This window comes from Aquarana catesbeiana, linkage group LG01 (genome assembly GCF_042186555.1).
Source record: "Aquarana catesbeiana isolate 2022-GZ linkage group LG01, ASM4218655v1, whole genome shotgun sequence".
NCBI lineage: Eukaryota > Metazoa > Chordata > Amphibia > Anura > Ranidae > Aquarana > Aquarana catesbeiana.
The window spans coordinates 614,779,008-614,798,370 of record NC_133324.1 but is presented as its reverse complement, the minus strand read 5'-3'; the positions used below and the strand labels follow the sequence as shown (position 1 = coordinate 614,798,370).

Here is a 19,363-nt window from a genome sequence, read left to right as displayed (position 1 = left end):
GACCCGATTCCCCCATCCACACACTCTAAGTGGATGGGGTAAATCTTCCCACTGTGGTATTTTATTCTGATAGCAGGAACCTTCCCTGTCAGAATACAGTGATCAGTGCTGCCGGCTATAGCTGGGGGCACTGACCAATTGGAAAAACCCAACAGGTTAATTGTACACAAGTTAATCGATAGAGCGACTTGTGTACAACCAGCCTGCCCATACGTGGATCAAAATTCCCTTCAGACCTGGCAAAATTTTAATCCATGAATGACTGCCTTTACATCTCTATTGCTCTGCTGGAAACCCTGATTTTTATAGGGAGGCACATAAATAAGCCATTAACATTGGCTTTTCTAAGATACCTGACCTCAATTCAAAGGCCAAGAAGTGCATGAATAGTATAGTGATTGGTTGTGGCAAATTATTGCAATAGTTTTTCTGAAATGCGCAGGACTTGAGTTCAGGTAGAGCTCATGGTCGACCCAAACACGAAGGCCATACCAACTTGCTGACTGGTTTGAGTTTTGGCCTGGCTGGCTGGGCTGAATTCTGACCTGGCTGATTGGTTTGAGTTCTGGCCTGGCTGGCTGGGCTATGTTCTGGTCTTGCTGACTGAGCTGAGTTCTGGTCTGGCTGGCTGGGCTAAGTTCTGATCTGGATGGCTGGTTGGCTGGATTGAGCTCTGTTTTGGCTGATTGGTTTGAGTTTTGGCCTGGCTGGCTCAGCTTAGTTCCAGACTGGATGTCTGCGGTAAGTTCTGGCCTGGCTGGCTGCATTCAGTTTACATTATAGACAGGACTTTGCAGGGGTCAAGAGTAAATAACATACATTAGTAGTATTTAATGCATAATGCAAGAGTCACAAGTAACACAGAGGAAAGTAGTATGTAAGGGGGTTAGCAGCAAGAAACACAGAGTGCAGGGGTTAGTAGTGACTAACACAAAGTTCAGAGATCAGTAGTATGTAACACATATTGTAGTGTGTAACACAGAGTTAAGTAGTATGTAATGTACAGTAGTATGTAATGTACAGTGCAATGGTCAGGAATAGGTAATGCAGAGTCCAGGGGTCAAGAATAAGTAACACAGAGTGCAGGGGTCACAAGTAAGTGACAAAGAGTGCAGGGGTCAGTAGTTTGTAACACAGAGTTCAAAGGTCAGTAGAATGTAACACAGAGTTCAGAGGTCAGTGGTATGTAATATACTGCGCAGGGATCAGGAGTAAGAGACTGCATACTAGGTCATAGTTAGGAACTTGCTTGTATTTAAAGAAATATATTTAGGCACATATGGACAAGAAAGGATTCAAATAACATAATTTGTTTCTAGCAGTACAGGACAAAAGCAGCATATAAAAAGTAACTTCTTATTTAAGGAGATAGGAAAGGATACTGATTAAGTAACCAAAATAGGACTTTTAAGGCATGGAAACAATGGAGAGGCAGTCTCATAATGTTTATTGAAGAAAGTTCATAATATATCACAATTTTCAAAAAGGTTAAAAACATGAAAAAATGATTTTGTACAGTGAGCCCTTGTGCGTCTACACATTTCGCCGTGAGGCTTCTTCAGGACACGATCAAGGTTCAAAGACGTAACATATACAAGAAAATCTCACTATTTTAAAAGGACTGGGTCTCCTGTACAAGTTTGCAGTAGCCGAAACATTTCCAAAAAAAATAGGGTATTTATGGCAGATAGTATGTAGCCTTTAAGCAATGCTACAGCAGGGGCAAAAGTGCAGCTTGTGTTCAAGGGTGAAAGTGACCACCGGAACAATGACACTGGAAAAAACAGGATTCAAACAGGAAAAGACAAACCTTGATAAAGTTAAGCAAAGCTAGTGGCGTGTAATACAGCCCAGACTAGCATGCACTGCATGAAAGTTGGACAGGATAAGCGTGCCCCTGGGAGACAGCCGGGTGCTGTACAGGGCGAAACGCGTAGACGCACAAGGGCTCACTGTACAAAATCATTTTTTCATGTTTTTAACCTTTTTGAACATTGTGATATATTATGAACTTTCTTCAATAAACATTATGACTATTATTTTTTCTGTTGCCTCTCCATTGTTTCCATGCCTTAAAAGTCCCATTTTGGTTACTTAATCAGTATCCTTTCCTATCTCCTTGAATTTTGCAGATGTTGCAGATGTGGCTTCCCTGGCTTCCCTTTCTCATTCTCATAACTTCTTATTTACAGATTTGTTTGCACTTGCCACATATGGGGCTTTTAAATGTATAGAAGTATAAAACAATCACTTGCCACTTGGTCAGTGCCTAGTTAAATTTTGAGTTGAGCAACAGCATGTATGCCCACACCTACAGTGATTTTCCTAAAAAAAAAAAAGCCTGCATATATAGCCTTCAATGCAATACTCCTAATAACAAAAACAGCCCAGCAGCAAAGATTTATAAAAGATGTGGCATCTGCCAGTGACAGAATTTGTGAATTACATTACAGTTCATTCTAGCTCCCAGCACACTGCTGTGAAAATTAGCAGCAGCTTTCAGCTTTCTAGTCTTCTGCACAGAAACACAATTTTATAACGCATTCCTATGCGCATGCTTGTTCAACAGGGTTCATTTCTGTTATTATGTACATTGTGCCTTTTGGCAAGTTAATGGCAGCATTTGAGCACTGAAAGTAGCTCTGACCGCTGAAAAAAATGGGCAAAATGAATTCATGCTGAGAAAAAATAATGAAAGCAACAGATGCTGAATTTTTGCTTTTGGTAGTCAGAGCCATTTTGCAAAATACTGGCAGCCTTCAAGTAATGTAATTAAACTGATTTCCAGCTTCTGACTCTTGCAACCTTACATAAAAATCAAAATTACCATTAAAGGGTACATATGCTGAGAAAGCATATGTAGATGTGTTGTTACATTATAATGGTACATCTCTGTATGGGTGCCTGTACTGGTATTCAAAATGCTACACAAAATAGTTGTTTACCAGCTTAATTTTAGAGAACTTGTACTGGTCAAGATTTCATCATAATCTGCAAATAATGACTGTTGTTCTGCTAAAGCTAGCACAGCAGATAATATCCACGGGACAGTAAAACTGGCCTATTATACAATTCTATACCACTAATCTTCACTACAATCAGTCAAAAATATAGTAACTAATGCGGGAGAAAAAGACACAGCGCAAAACCTGTATAGTGTAGTAGGTAAAATCAAGAAAATGTATTTAAAAGTATAAAGGATGCACTCACAAGGGTAAGTATGACGCATAGATAGTGGAATGTTGTTGAAATATCATACACGATAAGGAAGCCGGCAAAATCTGAGTTAGACACCCGTACCTCGGTCAAAAAAACAGATTATCCAGTGGTAGCAGCGCTGCAGGTTGGTAAAAGACAGCAGACAAGCTGGATTGTACGGCTGCAAGGCCAGGATTCACCCTTCTTCTGACATCACCCTCAGAATTCTAGTCTTGGAGAAGAAGGATTCACCCTTCTTTTGGCGTTACCATTAGGGTCCTGGTCTTAGTTGTTCCCTATTTAGTGTTGGGCTACCCATTTACATTGAGACCCTTGTTTACTCAGTTTTTTTTCATTTATGATTTCTAGTTATTATTTGCTAATAATGTATGTAATGTAATGTATTGTGTTATATTTTATAGTTTATTTCATGTCATGGTTGGGCAGCTTTCATAGACGGCAGATGTTATGAACGCTGTAGATCCCGTGGAGCTCATGACGGGATCCTACTTTCTTTCAAAATATAGTGACTGCATACCATTGTTTTCCAGTTAAAAGAGTCTTAATACTTAGGTTCTTCATACAGCTGTTCTATACCACAACCAACCCACGTTATACCAACTTCATACCTCTATTCTTTACTACAGTCATTTAAAAAAAATGGCTCTATTCAGCAGCTTTTCTTCTTTTTTTACTGGTCCATCTGCAGCAACTTCATGTTGCCTTTTTTATTACAGCAAATTTAACACACAACAGGTGAAAAGGTGAAGCTGCATCCATTTTAAATACAAAATTTGGCCAGCGAAATTTTTTTTTTAAAGCCAGCAGCTACAAACACTGTAGCTGCTGACTTTAAATAAGTACACTTACCTGACCTGGGTGCCCGCGATGTCGGCTGCCCGAGGCCGACCCATCCCTCAGCTCTCGGGTCCCGGCACCGCCATCCTAACTAAGGGAAACAGGCAGTGGAGCCTTGCGGCTTCACTGCCAGTTTCCTACTGCGCACGCGGGAGTGGCGCGGCGCTCTGTGAATGGCCCGGTGGTTTTCTGGGAACACACACAGTTCCCAGAAGGCAACGGGGCAGCTCACCGAGGAACAGGACACGCCACGGAATAGGAAGAGGCAGATTAGGAAGACTGCCTAGCAAGAAGGGTTCAGGTAAATTAAAATTTTTTTTTTTCAAATGTTTTTTAAATTTTTTTTAGGATTTTCGGTGCAATTTTTTTTTTCAGGGTGGCCCTCCACTTTAAGCAAAAATCCTGTTTTTTCCTACACACAAAATAGATATTCAAAGTGAATAAATCTTTACCTTATGCAATAACATTTAGACCAGGTTCACATTTATCTGTGTGCACAGTTGTTAGTTTTTTTCTATAGTTTTTTTAACACATGCAAATTGATGCATTTTCATTATTCTTTTAGGAATCATAGCTAGTAAAAATGCGCAGAAAATCAGACATGCTTCATTTTTACCAGCACAGCACACGGATTTGAACAGCCCAATTGGATCCAATGTATTTTTTATGACATATGCGTTTTTGTACATTCCAAAATGTTGGCAGCCTTCACTGAAAATGCGTTTCTTGAGCAAGACACAGTGCAACAGGCGTGCACGCAACAGGGGAAAATGGAAGTTTTTTTACCTTAATGCAGAGGATGCAAGGATGCATTAAGGTACAAAACTTTATGCCTTTACAACCACTTTAAGTTTTCCATCTTATTTGCATTTTAGGTTTTGCCTTACGTTCTTATCACAAGCATGACAACTACATCTGATTCAACTTTCAAATTCAGGGGAGATGTCCAACAGGTGTAGCCATAGAGCTGTGCCAGCATAGCTGTTTTTTTCCCTTCTAGTCTAAAACAAATGTGTTACACACTGTTGTTGTATAAGCATGCATCAGAACATTTTAGAAGGCTCTGTAAGCAGCTCATCTATATAGACAAAGTACATCATAAGACAATGCTCCAAAAATACACAAAGATAGGACCAGAGCCAATGCTAGGAATATATTACTGAAGAATATTTCTAAAGAGAGAAAAACTTTGCACCAACTCTAAATGGCATATTCTCAATTTGGCAGCGAGTCAGTGTTCTGAGCTATGTCCTCTTACTTTATAAAAACTGCTGTTTAATATTCCCCCAATATGCTAGATCTGCCTGTTTGATTCATACTCCATCATGTTCCTTATAGCACAGCAGGGTATTTAAAGTCACAAAACTCCTGATTTCTATGCGGTCACAGACAAACCATTATTTTGTAACTATGTTCACTCTCATCAATGCTTTCCAAGGCAATTTTTTCTGGAATAATTTGCATTTGGGAAAAAAAAATTCTATTTGAAAGTGAGTCTTGAATTGAACAATAGATAGAATAGAATAGAACATAAAGCCCTAGTCTTTATTAGTTGTAAGTCAAACCCTATGGGGTAGTTTTACTAAAACTGGTGCAGCTGTGCTTGGTAGCCAATCAGCTTCCAACTTCAGTTTGTTCAATTATGCTTTGGCAATAATACATGGAAGCTTGTTTCTCTGCAGAAGTGGATCAGATTTTCCCCTCTTGTTTTAGTAAATAACGCCCTATGTGTGAAAACACTGGGGGTTATTTACTAAAACTGGAGTGTGCAAAATCTGGTGCAGCTCTGCATAGAAACCAATCAGTTACCAGGTTTTATTGTCAAAGTTTAATTAAACAAGCTGAAGTTAGAAGTTGATTGGCTACCATGCACAGCTGCACCAGATTCTGAGTGCACCAGTTTTAGTAAATCTCCCCGACTGTTTGTTGGTCCACATGACTCTAATGCCCTGTACACACGGTCGGACTTTGTTCGGACATTCCGACAACAAAATCCTAGGATTTTTTCCGACGGATGTTGGCTCAAACTTGTCTTGCATACACACGGTCACATAAAGTTGTCGGAAAATCCGATCGTTCTAAACGCGGTGATGTAAAACACGTATGTCGGGACTATAAACGGGGCAGTGGCCAATAGCTTTCATCTCTTTATTTATTCTGAGCATGCGTGGCACTTTGTCCGTCGGATTTGTGTACACACGATCGGAATTTCCGACAACGGATTTTGTTGTCGGAAAATTTTATATCCTGCTCTCAAACTTTGTGTGTCGGAAAATCCGATGGAAAATGTGTGATGGAGCCTACACACGGTCGGAATTTCCGACAACAAGGTCCTATCACACATTTTCCGTCGGAAAATCCGACCGTGTGTACGGGGCATAACAGCCACTAAAAAGTTCAAACATGTGGCATGTCTGTTAATTAATTGTCTGTTAATTAATTTGGGTAGCTCTAAGTCAAACAAATCAGATTAAATGTGGCATCCCTTATGCCCCGTACGCAGGATCGGACTTACCAAAAACAAAACCGTGAATATTTGTTCGAAGGGTGTTGGCTCCAACTTGTCTTGCATACACAAGGTCACACAAATGTTGGCCAACAATTACGAACGTAGTGACATACAAGACGTACGTGATATCTCCATTACGAATGCTAGTTTTACAAAACCGAGCACTTCCGGCTCGTACTTGATTCCGAGCATGTGTGGACGTTTGTGCGATGGACTTGTGTACACATGATCGGAAAGTCCGACAACAAAAATTTGTTGGCGGAAAATTTGAGAACCTGCTAGCCAACATTTGTTGGCGGAAAGTCCGACAACAAATGTTCAATGGAGCATACACACGGTTGGACTTTCCACCAACAAGCTCACATCCAACATTTGTTGTCGGAAAATCCGATCGTGTGTACGCGGCATTGCTATCTACGAACATGAATCTCCTGCTTAGGCCAAAAGATGGTGCTGTGTGTAGAACATGTATGATCTGCAATATGAATAAGAAGACACTTTGGGAGCTATTTAGAGAGTAGAGCAGATGCCGCTTTACTCTCACCACTGGACAAGTACAATGTTACTCCACAGTGAGGTCTACATTTTACATCCCATTCATAAAATGCAGGCTGTTATGTACAGCCTGCTGTGTCCTCCAGAGTTGTCTCTGCTTAACACTGTGTGATTGGAGGAGAGGCCAGCCACATGGTACTTGTTTCCATAGTCTGAAGCAACCAAAAGGCAAAGCACCTTGCTGCTCCTTTACAAATGAAGCCCAGAGTCACTGGGGCTTGAAGAAATTCTGGAACATTCTTCTGTCATCTCCCCAGTGGGTACCCATGACTCATATGCAACCATTTTTTATGCCTGAAATGCAGAGGCTGAACTAAAGTTTGTGAGGTACCTGAAGCAGCTCACACTTGGCGAAGTTCAATCTACAATGGTTTTTACAAGTAGAAACAAAATGAGCCAGAGAGAAAACAGAAATTCCAGTGTCATTGTATGACTAGCTAGTATAGCCATCCATGACCAATTGGAGATTCAGAATATTATGAAGTGAAAATGAATATAATAGGTAGGCAACCAGTATGGGAAAGAGCAAGAGTGGTAGAGAAGAGCAATTGGGAAGAAGTAAAGTAGGATAAAGGAATATGGAAAGTCAGGAGAATTAGGGAAAGGAAAATAAGATAGAAAACTGTAAGCAGATAGAGGGAGGGAAGCGGGGTGCTTCTGGTGGAGGGTCTAAGACCGCCTGACCTCTGCAAGTGGCTCTAGGATCCAGATTGTAGTGATAAACACCAGGGAGTCAGTCAGCTAGCAAGCTGTTGAGATCGTCTGTGTAATAAAATTCAGGCCAATATTACCATGTGGCATTGAATTTGGAGTGAATGTTTTTCAGTTCGCTGGAAAGGTTTTCCATTATCATGATGTCTTCCACTTTCCTAATCCATTGTTGGACAGAGGGTGGGGATGTGGATTTCCACATTGCAGGGATGCAATGTTTGAGCACTAAGGATTTATGTATTTTGGTGGGAAAGGAGTTACGTGCAAGAGGAAGAAGGGGGAGATTTAGGTATTAGTTGGTTGGTAACATTTTGAGTAGCCTTGTGCACTCGTGTCCAAAAGGAAGCCAACACAGGGCAGAACTCAAAAATATGTAGCATATTTCCTGGAAAGCGTATATAAATGTGGCACTTTGCTTATGTTGTTATGTGTATTAAAGTAAATGAATATAAATGAATATAATTAACTTAAATTCATGAATGGTATCCAGTGGTGCTTAATTATTCCTATGTGTGAAAGGGTTCTTATGCATTGTCTTTTCCAAATAACATCAATACAAAAATAGTGTCATCAATTCACATATATACAATTAAAAAGTGTAACCACACATAAAGGTGCTCCCAGTGCTAGTGCAAACAGAATATGAAACTCTTTCAAACAGAGATGACAGAGAATCGCAGGTTAAGGTAACACCTGCTGTGCAATTATGTCAAAATCTTTCACACTGTGATGTATACAATGCCATATAACAGATATAAATATAGTGTACACAAGTTCATAAATCATACTGTAGGTTTTCCTTCTGCTTCAAAGCTGATGCCATATGACAATCAAGATATCCAAGGGAGGATAACATCCGCCACATGTTTCAAACTACTGTATAGGTGGCCGCTCACCTCTAAATATGATCTACTGTATATTTTCATATAGATTTAACAAGCTTGTTAACACACTTCTCCTTAGGTGCTAGAGTCTCTCATATCGCTCCCATTTTGCCTCTCCAGATATCTCCCATGGCATAATCATATATAGGTAAAAAGGCTCTTCATTGTGCGAGTCCATTTTTTTACTTTATTAAAAATCAATATACAATTTTACACTCACATTTAGTGGAGTAAAACAAGCACAGCAAGTGCTGTGTATTCCACTATGGAACTACCGATCTGGCCGTGACACGGAAGTGACGTCACCTGGCTCCTCCCAACGTGTTGCATCACAGCACACGTGACTTCACCAGGGGTGGAGTCGGGTGGGCTCTGTTCCTCTATTTATAACTCTACACCATCCCCATGGATGTCAATCATGGTTATGTGCATTGATACATTAGATTACACCATATCTTACATTAAGACCTGCCGAGCTGAGGTGATATGGAGTACCTGTGAATATGTTAAGTGATATACTAAAATTAATAAAAGTAAAGATAAAATCAACTTTTTGTGTAGTATATTTGCAGTCCGTGTTACGTAATGTAAACAAGCTCTTTGTATATATAGAGATATATATGCAAATGGGTGTTGAATCCCACTATGTAATTTAAAAAAAACCTAATATTCCCTGGACTCACGCCACATCTGTGGAAGAAGGAAACATGACATGAAGCTTCAATGAGGTGTGATACTAGCGGGTGACGATTTTAAACTAGATTTCCTGGCATCTGCTGCTAATTGAAGATTTATAGAACAAGGAGAGGATTTTACTTTCTGCAGAGGAAAAAGTAATGCCCAGGTCCCTTTCCTAGTGTTCAAGAAATCCACGAGGGAGTCTGAAGTCTTCTAGCAATAACGATTTGTATGACCAAGAAAGCATACGTTGAAGGAGTGATGGCGATTGGTACTCTTTTTTGAAAAGTATGGGGCCATGGACAAAGTTTACCGGGTTGGGCAGGGAATGCAAGAAATGGGTTAAATGAAGGGTCTGAAATGGACCCAAAAGAGAGAAGTCAGGATCTCGGGACAGTTGGGATGATGTCATGATGTCATCCATAATTTCCATTCGAGATAATGCTTAGCATAGATTTTGTTCTTCTGTTTTAAAAGAAGGAAGGATTTTATTTTTGGTTGCCTGGGACAAAAACTGGGTTGCCTAGTATAGGAAAGAGGGGGGGGAGGAGAGGGAGCAAGGTCATAGGAATGAAGTGATTTGTGATGAAGTGATCCACCATTTAGGCCTGATTGGGTTGGGTGTTTACTTAGTTCCAAAGCGGGAAGGGTGAAAAGCCAGTTTAGTGTTTCCAGAGGCACAGGAGACTTATCCTGCTGCTGAACTTTTGGTGCTGTGGGAGTTAACAGATTTGGGTCTCTGGGCTCAGCTGCACTAAAGATGATCTAACAGGGACAATCCCCTCCATTGAATAAAGTTATTTCACTGATTACACTGCATGTAACACAATCTGTGAATGGGGAAGAGAATCCTGGCACTGATCAGACTCTCCCCATATACAGAACATGTTACAGGTAGTGTAATCAGTGAAGTAACTTTTATTAATGGGGGGGGGGGGGGGGGGGCCAGGACAGGATCATCTTTAGCGCAAAGAAGCACAAAGCTATTAACCCCCACATTGCTGGAAGTTCAGCAGCAGGAAAAGGCCTATAGTGAATATTTCTCACAGTCTGCAAACTGTAGGACTTACTTCATTGCAAGTAAGGTATGTAGAGAAAAGAAAAAAAAATTTTAGCTGAACTTCAGATTTTATGTTACTCATAGTTATGTGGTAATTTTGTAATATGTATTAAAGGTTTAAATTGTAAAAAAAAAAAAAAAAAAAAAGATTGTATACGTATAAAACCCCAGTTTAAAAAATAAATATAAAACTAATATTGACCCAGAACATTATGATTTAAACTTCATATTGAAATGAATAGCCCATCCTCATAGTCTTCTGTTATTTGCAGGCATAAGATCTTACAAAATAAGTTGTCTAACACAAGTGACATTTACAGTGTGAAATCCATCTACTGCCTTTGAATATATGCACATCAGCATCTGTCTGTACCAGACTGTAGCCTGGTTATACTCCATGTTTAGCGAATATGTCTACAAATGAACAGGTGCAGGTTAAACCCTAAGGGCTCACTCATAGAAAATGATTTTGCTTTTGTTACGCTCTGCTTTGAACATGAGGCAGGAAAGTCATTCACAGCAGCAGTTAAGGGATCACTGATTACTAGTGCTTGCTAGCTATTGCTGATCCCTTGAGAGGCAACACAATCTGCTGGTCAAAGCTAAATGCTAAAAAATGCACACATATGCACTATTTTATCACACTTCCTGTGAGCTGGATGCAGAAGACAAAGCGGTAACAAGATGAATAATCATGTCTGTATTTTTCCTGTGTCACTCCTTAGGAGACTAATGCATAAGAAAATTGTCTGGGTCACCCCATAACAACCAATACGTTTAGACGTGAAGATGCAGATTTCTTCTTGGACACTTTTAATTCAGATCTGTTTTGTAACAGGGTGTTTCGGCTCAATTAATTATGATTTTATCTCATGATTATTTGCTCCTAAAAAGTTTTTTCACAAAGAGAAATGCCACTAAAAATAGGTAATCCTTATTTTGCTTACCAGATCCTTCACTGCTAGACCAGTCCCTGCAGCCTAATCTCCCCTATACTCCAGAGGTCTAAGGTTATCTGATGTCATCAAAACTGGCCCATAACCCACAGCCATAGCCCAAAAGGAGCAGGAAAAAGTTGCTAATATTTTTGGTAATCTTTGTGAATTGACCTTGATGCTGATTTTATCATAAGGGTAAATAAAATAACACTAATAGGTGATAATAGCACTAATAGTGGTAACATACCACTGCATACAAAACAGGCTATATAATCAATGTTATGCACCTTTGTAAAATTAAAAACTAAGTTCACATTTAACTAAAAAATAACAAATGCGCATATATTTGCAGGTAAAAGAAATGTGCAGTTATTATTTTTTTCTACAGGAGCCTGCAAACTATTACACCCACGATCAATGGATCGTGGGTGCAATGTCAGGATCCTGCAGATGCTGCCCACAGCTCTGGGCCCATACTTCTGTATGACCTGCCATCTTCAGAGCTGTAGGGAATGTGAATGAACTACGAGTGCATTGGTCAGTACGCTTGCAGTCCTTTGAGAACTACAAGCTGTCTACCATGGTGGTAAACAGTACTTGTTTTTTCATTCACTGGTCCCTGTGAATGAATGACATGACTGTGTGGGCGGAGCCCCGCACAGCCACGCCATTTTCAAATGTGACAGTGGCTGCAGGGGGGAAGTTACCCCCACCTGCTGTCACAGGGAATGGTAGGACAAGAGGGGTATCTGCTAGAACATGTTACATGTTATACCCTAAATACAGGTATGGCATGCAACATGTTAAAAAGGTGGACCTATCCTTTAAAGTGATACTAAAGGCACATTTTTTTTTAAATAAAAAATATGTTATACTTACCTGCTCTGTGAAACAATATTGCACAAAAAGTCACTTACCTCCTCTTCTGGCAGTCTCTGCCAGCACTGTTGTCTCCTGTAGCAAGCCGGGTGCTAAGGAGGCACCCGTGTTTGTGTGCTTCCAAGCCAGGCTCTGCGTGTCCATAGACACACACAGTGCTGGTAAGCCATGCCCCTGCTCCCTCCTCACAGGAGTTTGACTGACAGCAGCAAGAGCCTGTGGCTCCACTGCCCTCAGTTCCTCCTGTGAAAGCAGGAAGTGTGGGGGAGGTGCTGAAACCAGAGACATCACTGGAGATGGAGCCAGCAGTGTCGGCCCGTCCATTAGGGGCACACGGGCGCCGCCCCCCCCATCCATGCATCCGGCCCCCTGATCTACATACATGGCGCCGGACTATGGATTCCATTGGGGGGATGTGTTTTTTGAAGCATGTGATTAGCCCTCAAAAAATGATGGGCTCGGGGGGCAGGAAACTGCGCCCCCCGATCCCACCCAGTTGTGTGACAATAGCGAATTAATATTCGCTATTGTCACACTAAATCTCCTCCCTGCCAAACAGGAAACGGGTCGTGAGACCCATTTCCACGATTGGCCAAAACATCGGGCGATCCTATTGGACGCCTAGCGCCTAGGAGGAGGCAAAAGGAGACACATGGCGAAAGCCGCCGTGTTGGAGGTGAGGACACCAGAGCCGCTGCACGCAGCCCGCCACCTAGATCGGGTCCGCCATGCTGAAGCAGAGGACACCGGAGCGGCTGCCCGCAGTCCGCCACCTAGATGGGGTAAGTACTGGGGGGTGGTTGTCCCCCCCCAAAAAAAAAAAAAAAACACCAGGCGCCACTGGGAGCTAGGTAAGTGTTTGGTGACAGAGGAGGTAGGACAGGGAGTGGGGTGTTTTTTTACTTAATGCAGAGAATGCATTAAGGTGAAAAATGTTTAGACTTTAGAACCATTTTAAGATCCTAGAGATAAATGGATAAGGTGTAGTATAAAAATGGATAAGAGCCAAACATCTGGAAATCAGTGTGAACTGAGACAAAAGATTATATTTATTGACCACCTTAAATGGCTCCCTTTCATGATTTTCTCTATTGACCCCAGTTAATACTCGCAGTTAACACCAGCCTAAAGTTAGTGTTATTTTAGGTGATAAGCTGTATGGAAGAATGGCTTTTATATTGATTTTATCATAATGGATGCTTAAAATGAGCCTGGCAGTGTTATGATATCATTATTAATGATATAATACAGCTACTTACAGGGCAGGTTACATAAAGCATGTTGTGCCCCTTTTGAAATTCAGCTTTCAAATGGTTCCGTTTCCTCTTGTCTTTATTAGTCATCTTAATAAAACTCACCATTATTTATATTGGAAGGAGCAATAACCTGTGTCAGTGTTGCCAACCGCCCGTTAATTTACGGGCAGCCTGTAAATTTCAGCCCATTTTTGGGCTGCCTGTTAAAGTCCGTTACGGGCAGCGGTGCTTGTAAAAATGAGCCCTCCGAGCTCGGGAAAGCTCGTACATGCCCTGCCGGGCGGCGCATGCACAGTAACATTATGGCGCCATCTGGCGCCATTTTTAAATGGAAGCCTGTAGCACTAGTAGCGGTATTTGTTCTCGGTGCGGCGGTGCCACTGCCTCGCTACTAGCCGCCACAGCAGCCGAGGAGGAGCTCAGAAGGAGAGGACAGTATAGGATAGGATTGGACAGGATAGGATGGGCAGTCAGTCAGTGAATGAGTGAGTGAGAGAGAGAGAGGATCATAAAAAGATGGCAGAGGATTGGGGGGACAGAGGAGGAACCTACCATATCCGCAGCCTTTGTCCTCCACGTCCTGTACCATGTCCGCAGCCTCTGTCCTCCACCTCCTGTACCATGTCCGCAGCCTCTGTCCTCCACCTCCTGTACCATGTCCGCAGCCTCTGTCCTCCACCTCCTGTACCATGTCCCCAGCCTCTGTCTTCCACCTCCTGTACCATGTCCGCAGCCTCTGTCCTCCACCTCCTGTACCATGTCCGCAGCCTCTGTCCTCTACCTCCTGTACCATGTCCGCAGCCTCTGTCCTCCACTTCCTATATCATATCCGCAGCCTCTGTCCTCCATCTCCTGTACCATGTCCCCAGCCTCTGTCCTCCACCTCCTGTACCATGTCCACAGCCTCTGTCCTCCACCTCCTGTACCATGTCCGCAGCCTCTGTCCTCCACCTCCTGTACCATGTCCGCAGCCTCTGTCCTCCACCTCCTGTACCATGTCCGCAGCTCCTGTCCTCCACCTCCTGTATCATCTCTGCAGCCTCTGACCATCTCTTGTATCATGTTTGCAGTCTCTGAGGTGGAGTTTGGAGAGGAGTCAAGAGTGGGAAAACCGCAGGGATGGGGGTCATGAGAGAAATCAGACATGTGTGGACTGTGGAGAGGACACTATAGGATAAAACCAGAGCCACCAAGCTGGAGCCGTCTGATTGAGCCCTGCACGGTGCACCTGAGCGGAGGTCAGTGACAGTGCCGCCAGGCCAGTCTGAGGGGGGTTGCTGATGTAAGGGGGGGGGTGAATACAATAATGTAAGGGGGAACTGATACAAAGGTTCCCCCCTGTATTAGTAACACCCCCCTTACCTTAGTGTATTCACGCTGTAGAAGGTGGTCTCTGGTCACTAGAGCCCCTCCCTTACATCAGAGTTTCCTCTTAGATCATGATCTGCAGCATTCCCCTTTACATAAGAGTTCCGTTTCACTATAAGAGGGAATCCTGCAGACTCTGATGTAAGGGGGAACTCTGTGTTGGCTGGTTTACAGTAACCTTACCTTCATGTCAATGGGGAAAGTTGGTTTTTGATTTTTGTTTAACTTAAACACATTGCTAATAGCACTAGCTATATGTTTATAGTTGAAATATTGATATTTGCACTGTTTAGGTACTTTTTTTCAGTGTCAGAAAAAATGTGGCTCTGCCAGTAAATTTCAGGATTTTTGGCAGTAAAAAATTGGCACCGTTTGTAAATGTTGGCATCCTGCCAGTAAATTTCATTTCATGGGGTTGGCAACACTGACCTGTGTCATAATCTTTGTGGATTAATTTTACAATTAAAATACCTAAAAAATGATAAAATAATATGTGTACAGTAAATACAATGTATGTGTTTTAAATGTAATACATTCTCAACTGTAAATTAGCAAATGGTGCACTGAAAAAAAAACATGCATTACGCTTTTGTGATTTGAAAGATAGGTTTCAGTTGTAAAATAGCAACAATAAGATGTAATAAAAAAATGAAAAGCCCCTTTTGTCTGTCTGGGGCAGTGGATCTCACTGCCAGTGCCTCTTTCCCCATTACCAGGAAGGGCAAAGCTGCATTCTTTAGTAACCTGAAAGAGAACAATCCTAACCGTGTCACTGATGGTGGATGGCTGCATCAGTTTTCTTTCTTTGGCTTTTTTCCCTCTGTTTTCCCTTAATGATCTGGCCAGTAACACACCTCCTGTATTAGTGAGACACAACTCTGGAGGAATGAGCAAAAGAGGCATAGCGGACAGCAGCATTGTCAGTCTGGGGCGGTAGTGATGTATTAGAAAATTTAAATGCACTAACAAATTAAAGCTCACACTATATAATCAGTTTCAGCAGGTTTCTTTTCCTTTAAAGATATAGGTTTTGCATGAATAAGTAAGAGCTGATCATTTAATCATCCCTGTTAGTGTTAAGTGGTTTGTCTCATCTGTGTAAACTGATAAAATCTGCTGGAACTTGAGCTTGTGAAACACAACAGACTTGCTGGCTGGATCATCAGACAAAAATAGAAGAAAAAAGGAAACTAATGCAGCCATTACATCTAAGAATTGGTAAACTGCAATATAATTAAGACTTGCTTTTGGGTTTAATACAGCTTTAAGTAGTGGATGTGTATGGATTATTTTTGGACAATCATTTAGTGTAACTTGAAGATGCTCACAAGGTCTTTATCCTCTCAGAGGCAGAAAACAAGCCAGCCATGTGCACATGCTCAGAATACAAGCAGAACAAGCACCTGTAATATGAGCTATTACAGGATGGAAGCTGGCGAATTGTAATGCCGCGTACACACGGTCGGACTTTTCGTCTACAAAAGTCCGACAGCCTGTCCGACAGACTTCCGGCGGACTTGCAGCAGACTTTCTAACGAACGGACTTGCCTACACACGACCACACAAAAGTCCGACGGATTCGTACGTGATGACGTACACCGGACTAAAATAAGGAAGTTCATAGCCAGTAGCCAATAGCTGCCCTAGCATGGGTTTTTGTCCGTCGGACTAGCACACAGACGAGCGGATTTCGGGGTCCGTCGTAGTTACGACGTAAAGATTTGAAGCATGTTTCAAATCTAAAGTCCGTCGGATTTGAGGCTGAAAAAGTCTGCTGAAAGTCCGGAGAAGCCCACACACGATCGGATTACCAGCCAGCTTTAGTCCGTCGGCGTCCGTTGGACTTTTGTAGACGAAAAGTCCGACCGTGTGTACGCGGCATAAGACGTCACACACCAGGAATTTGTGGATTCCTATTTACTTTGTAAGGCTTGGAAATAAAATAAAAAGCAGCAAATAAAAATAACAAAAACAACTAAAGTCTTGATGTTAATAAAAGCATGTAAAATAAAAAGTGTGAACTGATGATGCAATCTCTAAATGTAAACCAATGGCACAAATTTCATACAGGCTGCATTTCTTGTGATGCCATGAGATCTGATCTGCGCTAGTTCACTTTAGTTGTGTCCCTGTATTTTCTGCATTATCCCTGCAACAAAATACAGTTAACTGTCTAGATGTAACAAAACGCTTCTATTGTTTACAGCAGGGGTAGGCAATCCCCAGCACTGGCCGTTGCAAGCGGCACGCAAAGCCCCGTGCTGCTTGCAACACCAGTGCAACACCGCTTGCTGGCACTCGACTCCCTGTAAATCAGGGGTAGGTTCTTTTGAGCACAGTGTGCCGAAAAATGTTTTCAAAGTAATTGAGTGTTCCGATTTTATAACAAAAAAATGTCAACTTCACACTCTCAATCCTCAATCACGAAAATGATTTTTTATAAAATAAACTACTTTAGTAGTGAGAAATTCACATCCTGCACTCTCGCGCCTTATATCAGCCCCAATTCCTGCAACTCCACACCTGAGATCACTTTCCACCCTGCACATCTGTTTCACCACTGTAACCCCCTGCACATCTGCCCCATCACTGTAATCCCCTGCACAACTGCCCCACCACTGTACTACCCTGCACATCTGCCCCACAACTTTAACCCCATGCACAACTGCCCCACCACTGTAACCCCCTGTACATCTGCCCCACCACTGTACTACCCTGCACATCTGCCCCACCTCTGTACTACCCTGCACATCTGCCCCACCTCTGTACTACCCTGCACATCTGAACCACCTCTGTACTACCCTGCACATCTGCCCCACCTCTGTACTACCCTGCACATCTGCCCTACCTCTGTACCTCCCTGCTCATCTGCCCTACCACTGTACCACCCTGCTCTTCTGTCCCACCACTGTAACCCCCTGCACATCTGCCCCACCACTGTACTACCCTGCACATCTGCCCCACCTCTGTACCTCCCTGCTCATCTGCCCTACCACTGTACCACCCTGTTCATCTGCCCCACAAATGTCCCCCCTTTCTCATCTGCCCCACCACTGTATCTCCACGCACATCTGCTCCACCACTGAACCATCTTCTCATCTGTCCTAACACTGAACTTATCTGCTCATCTGCCCCACCTCTGTAACCCCCTGCTCATGTGTTCCACCAATGTACCTCCTTTCTCCTCTGCACGCTTCTGCACATCTGCCCCACCTCTGTACCCCCCTGCTCCTCTGCCCCACCACTGTAACTCCCTGCTCATCTGTGCCACCAATGTACCTTCTTTCTCCTCTGCACCAACACTGAACCCCCCCTGCTTATCTGTCCCAACACTGTAACCAGCTGCTCATCTGCCCCATCACTGTACCCCCCTGCTTTTCTGTCCCGCCGCTGAACCCCCTTCTCATCACTCCCACCACTGTACCTTTTGCACATCTACTCCACCACTGTACACCCTTGCTCTTCTGTCCCACCACTGTAACCCCCCTGCTCATCTGCCCCATCAATGTACCCCTTTTCTCATTTGTCTCACCACTGTAACCCCCTGCACATCTGCTCCACCACCATATCCCCATGCTCTTCTGTCTCACTACTGAATCACCTTCTCATCTGTACTAACACTGAACCCATCTGCTCATCTGCCGCACCACTGTAACTCGCTTTCTCATCTGCCCCACCAATGTACCTTCTGCACATCTGTCTCACCTCTGTACCACCCTGCGCTTCTGCCCCACCACTATTCCCCCTGCTCTCATGCCCCACCACTGTAACCCCCTGCTCATCTGCCCCACCAATACACCTCCTTTCACATCTGCCCCACTGCTCTACCCCCCCTGTTTTTCTGCCCCAACACTGAACCCCCTTCTCATCTGGCCCATCACTGTGCCCCCTTTTCATCTCTTCGACCACTGTACCTCCCTGCACATCTGCCCCACTGCTGTACCCTCCTGCTCTTCTTTTCCACCTCTGTACCCTCCTGCTCACCTGCTCCACCACTGTACCCTCTTATCATCTATGATATGCAAGATTTTTTTTTGTTTAATTAGTTTTTATTGAAAAACAGAGAAAAAGAGTATAACAAACAAAGCATATACCGAGTAGTATACATACTGTATCAAAGCAGCTAATGGGCCATATATCACAAATGACATGTTGTGAGCCCGACAGGAGACTGACTATTATACAACATAGGTATTATGCTACATGGTCCTAGTTACTAATGTCGTCTGTCAACAAGTGATGTAGGCAGCAAAAACTGCTCTAGAAGAGCCCTAGAAAAGATATCTGATCTTAGTATAAACCTCAGTATGGGTAGAAAGAGGGGATAGAGCAAAAAAGAGAGAGAGAAGAGAAAGAGATAGAGTAGGTACAGGAGGGAGAGGAAGGGAAAGAAACTAGGGGAGAGGTGGGGGGGTCTGCCTCAGTCCACACTCCTTGACATGGCAATATTAGCAAGAAACTCATTATTT

The 19,363-nt window shown here is 42.8% G+C and overlaps 1 protein-coding gene across 10 annotated transcripts in view; it reads right to left on the bottom strand.

Moving 5' to 3' along the window:
• MAPK10 (mitogen-activated protein kinase 10) overlaps positions 1–19,363 on the bottom strand; it is a 335,312-nt gene that overhangs the window by 209,689 nt on the left and 106,260 nt on the right. The gene's annotated exons all lie outside the window — the stretch shown is intronic.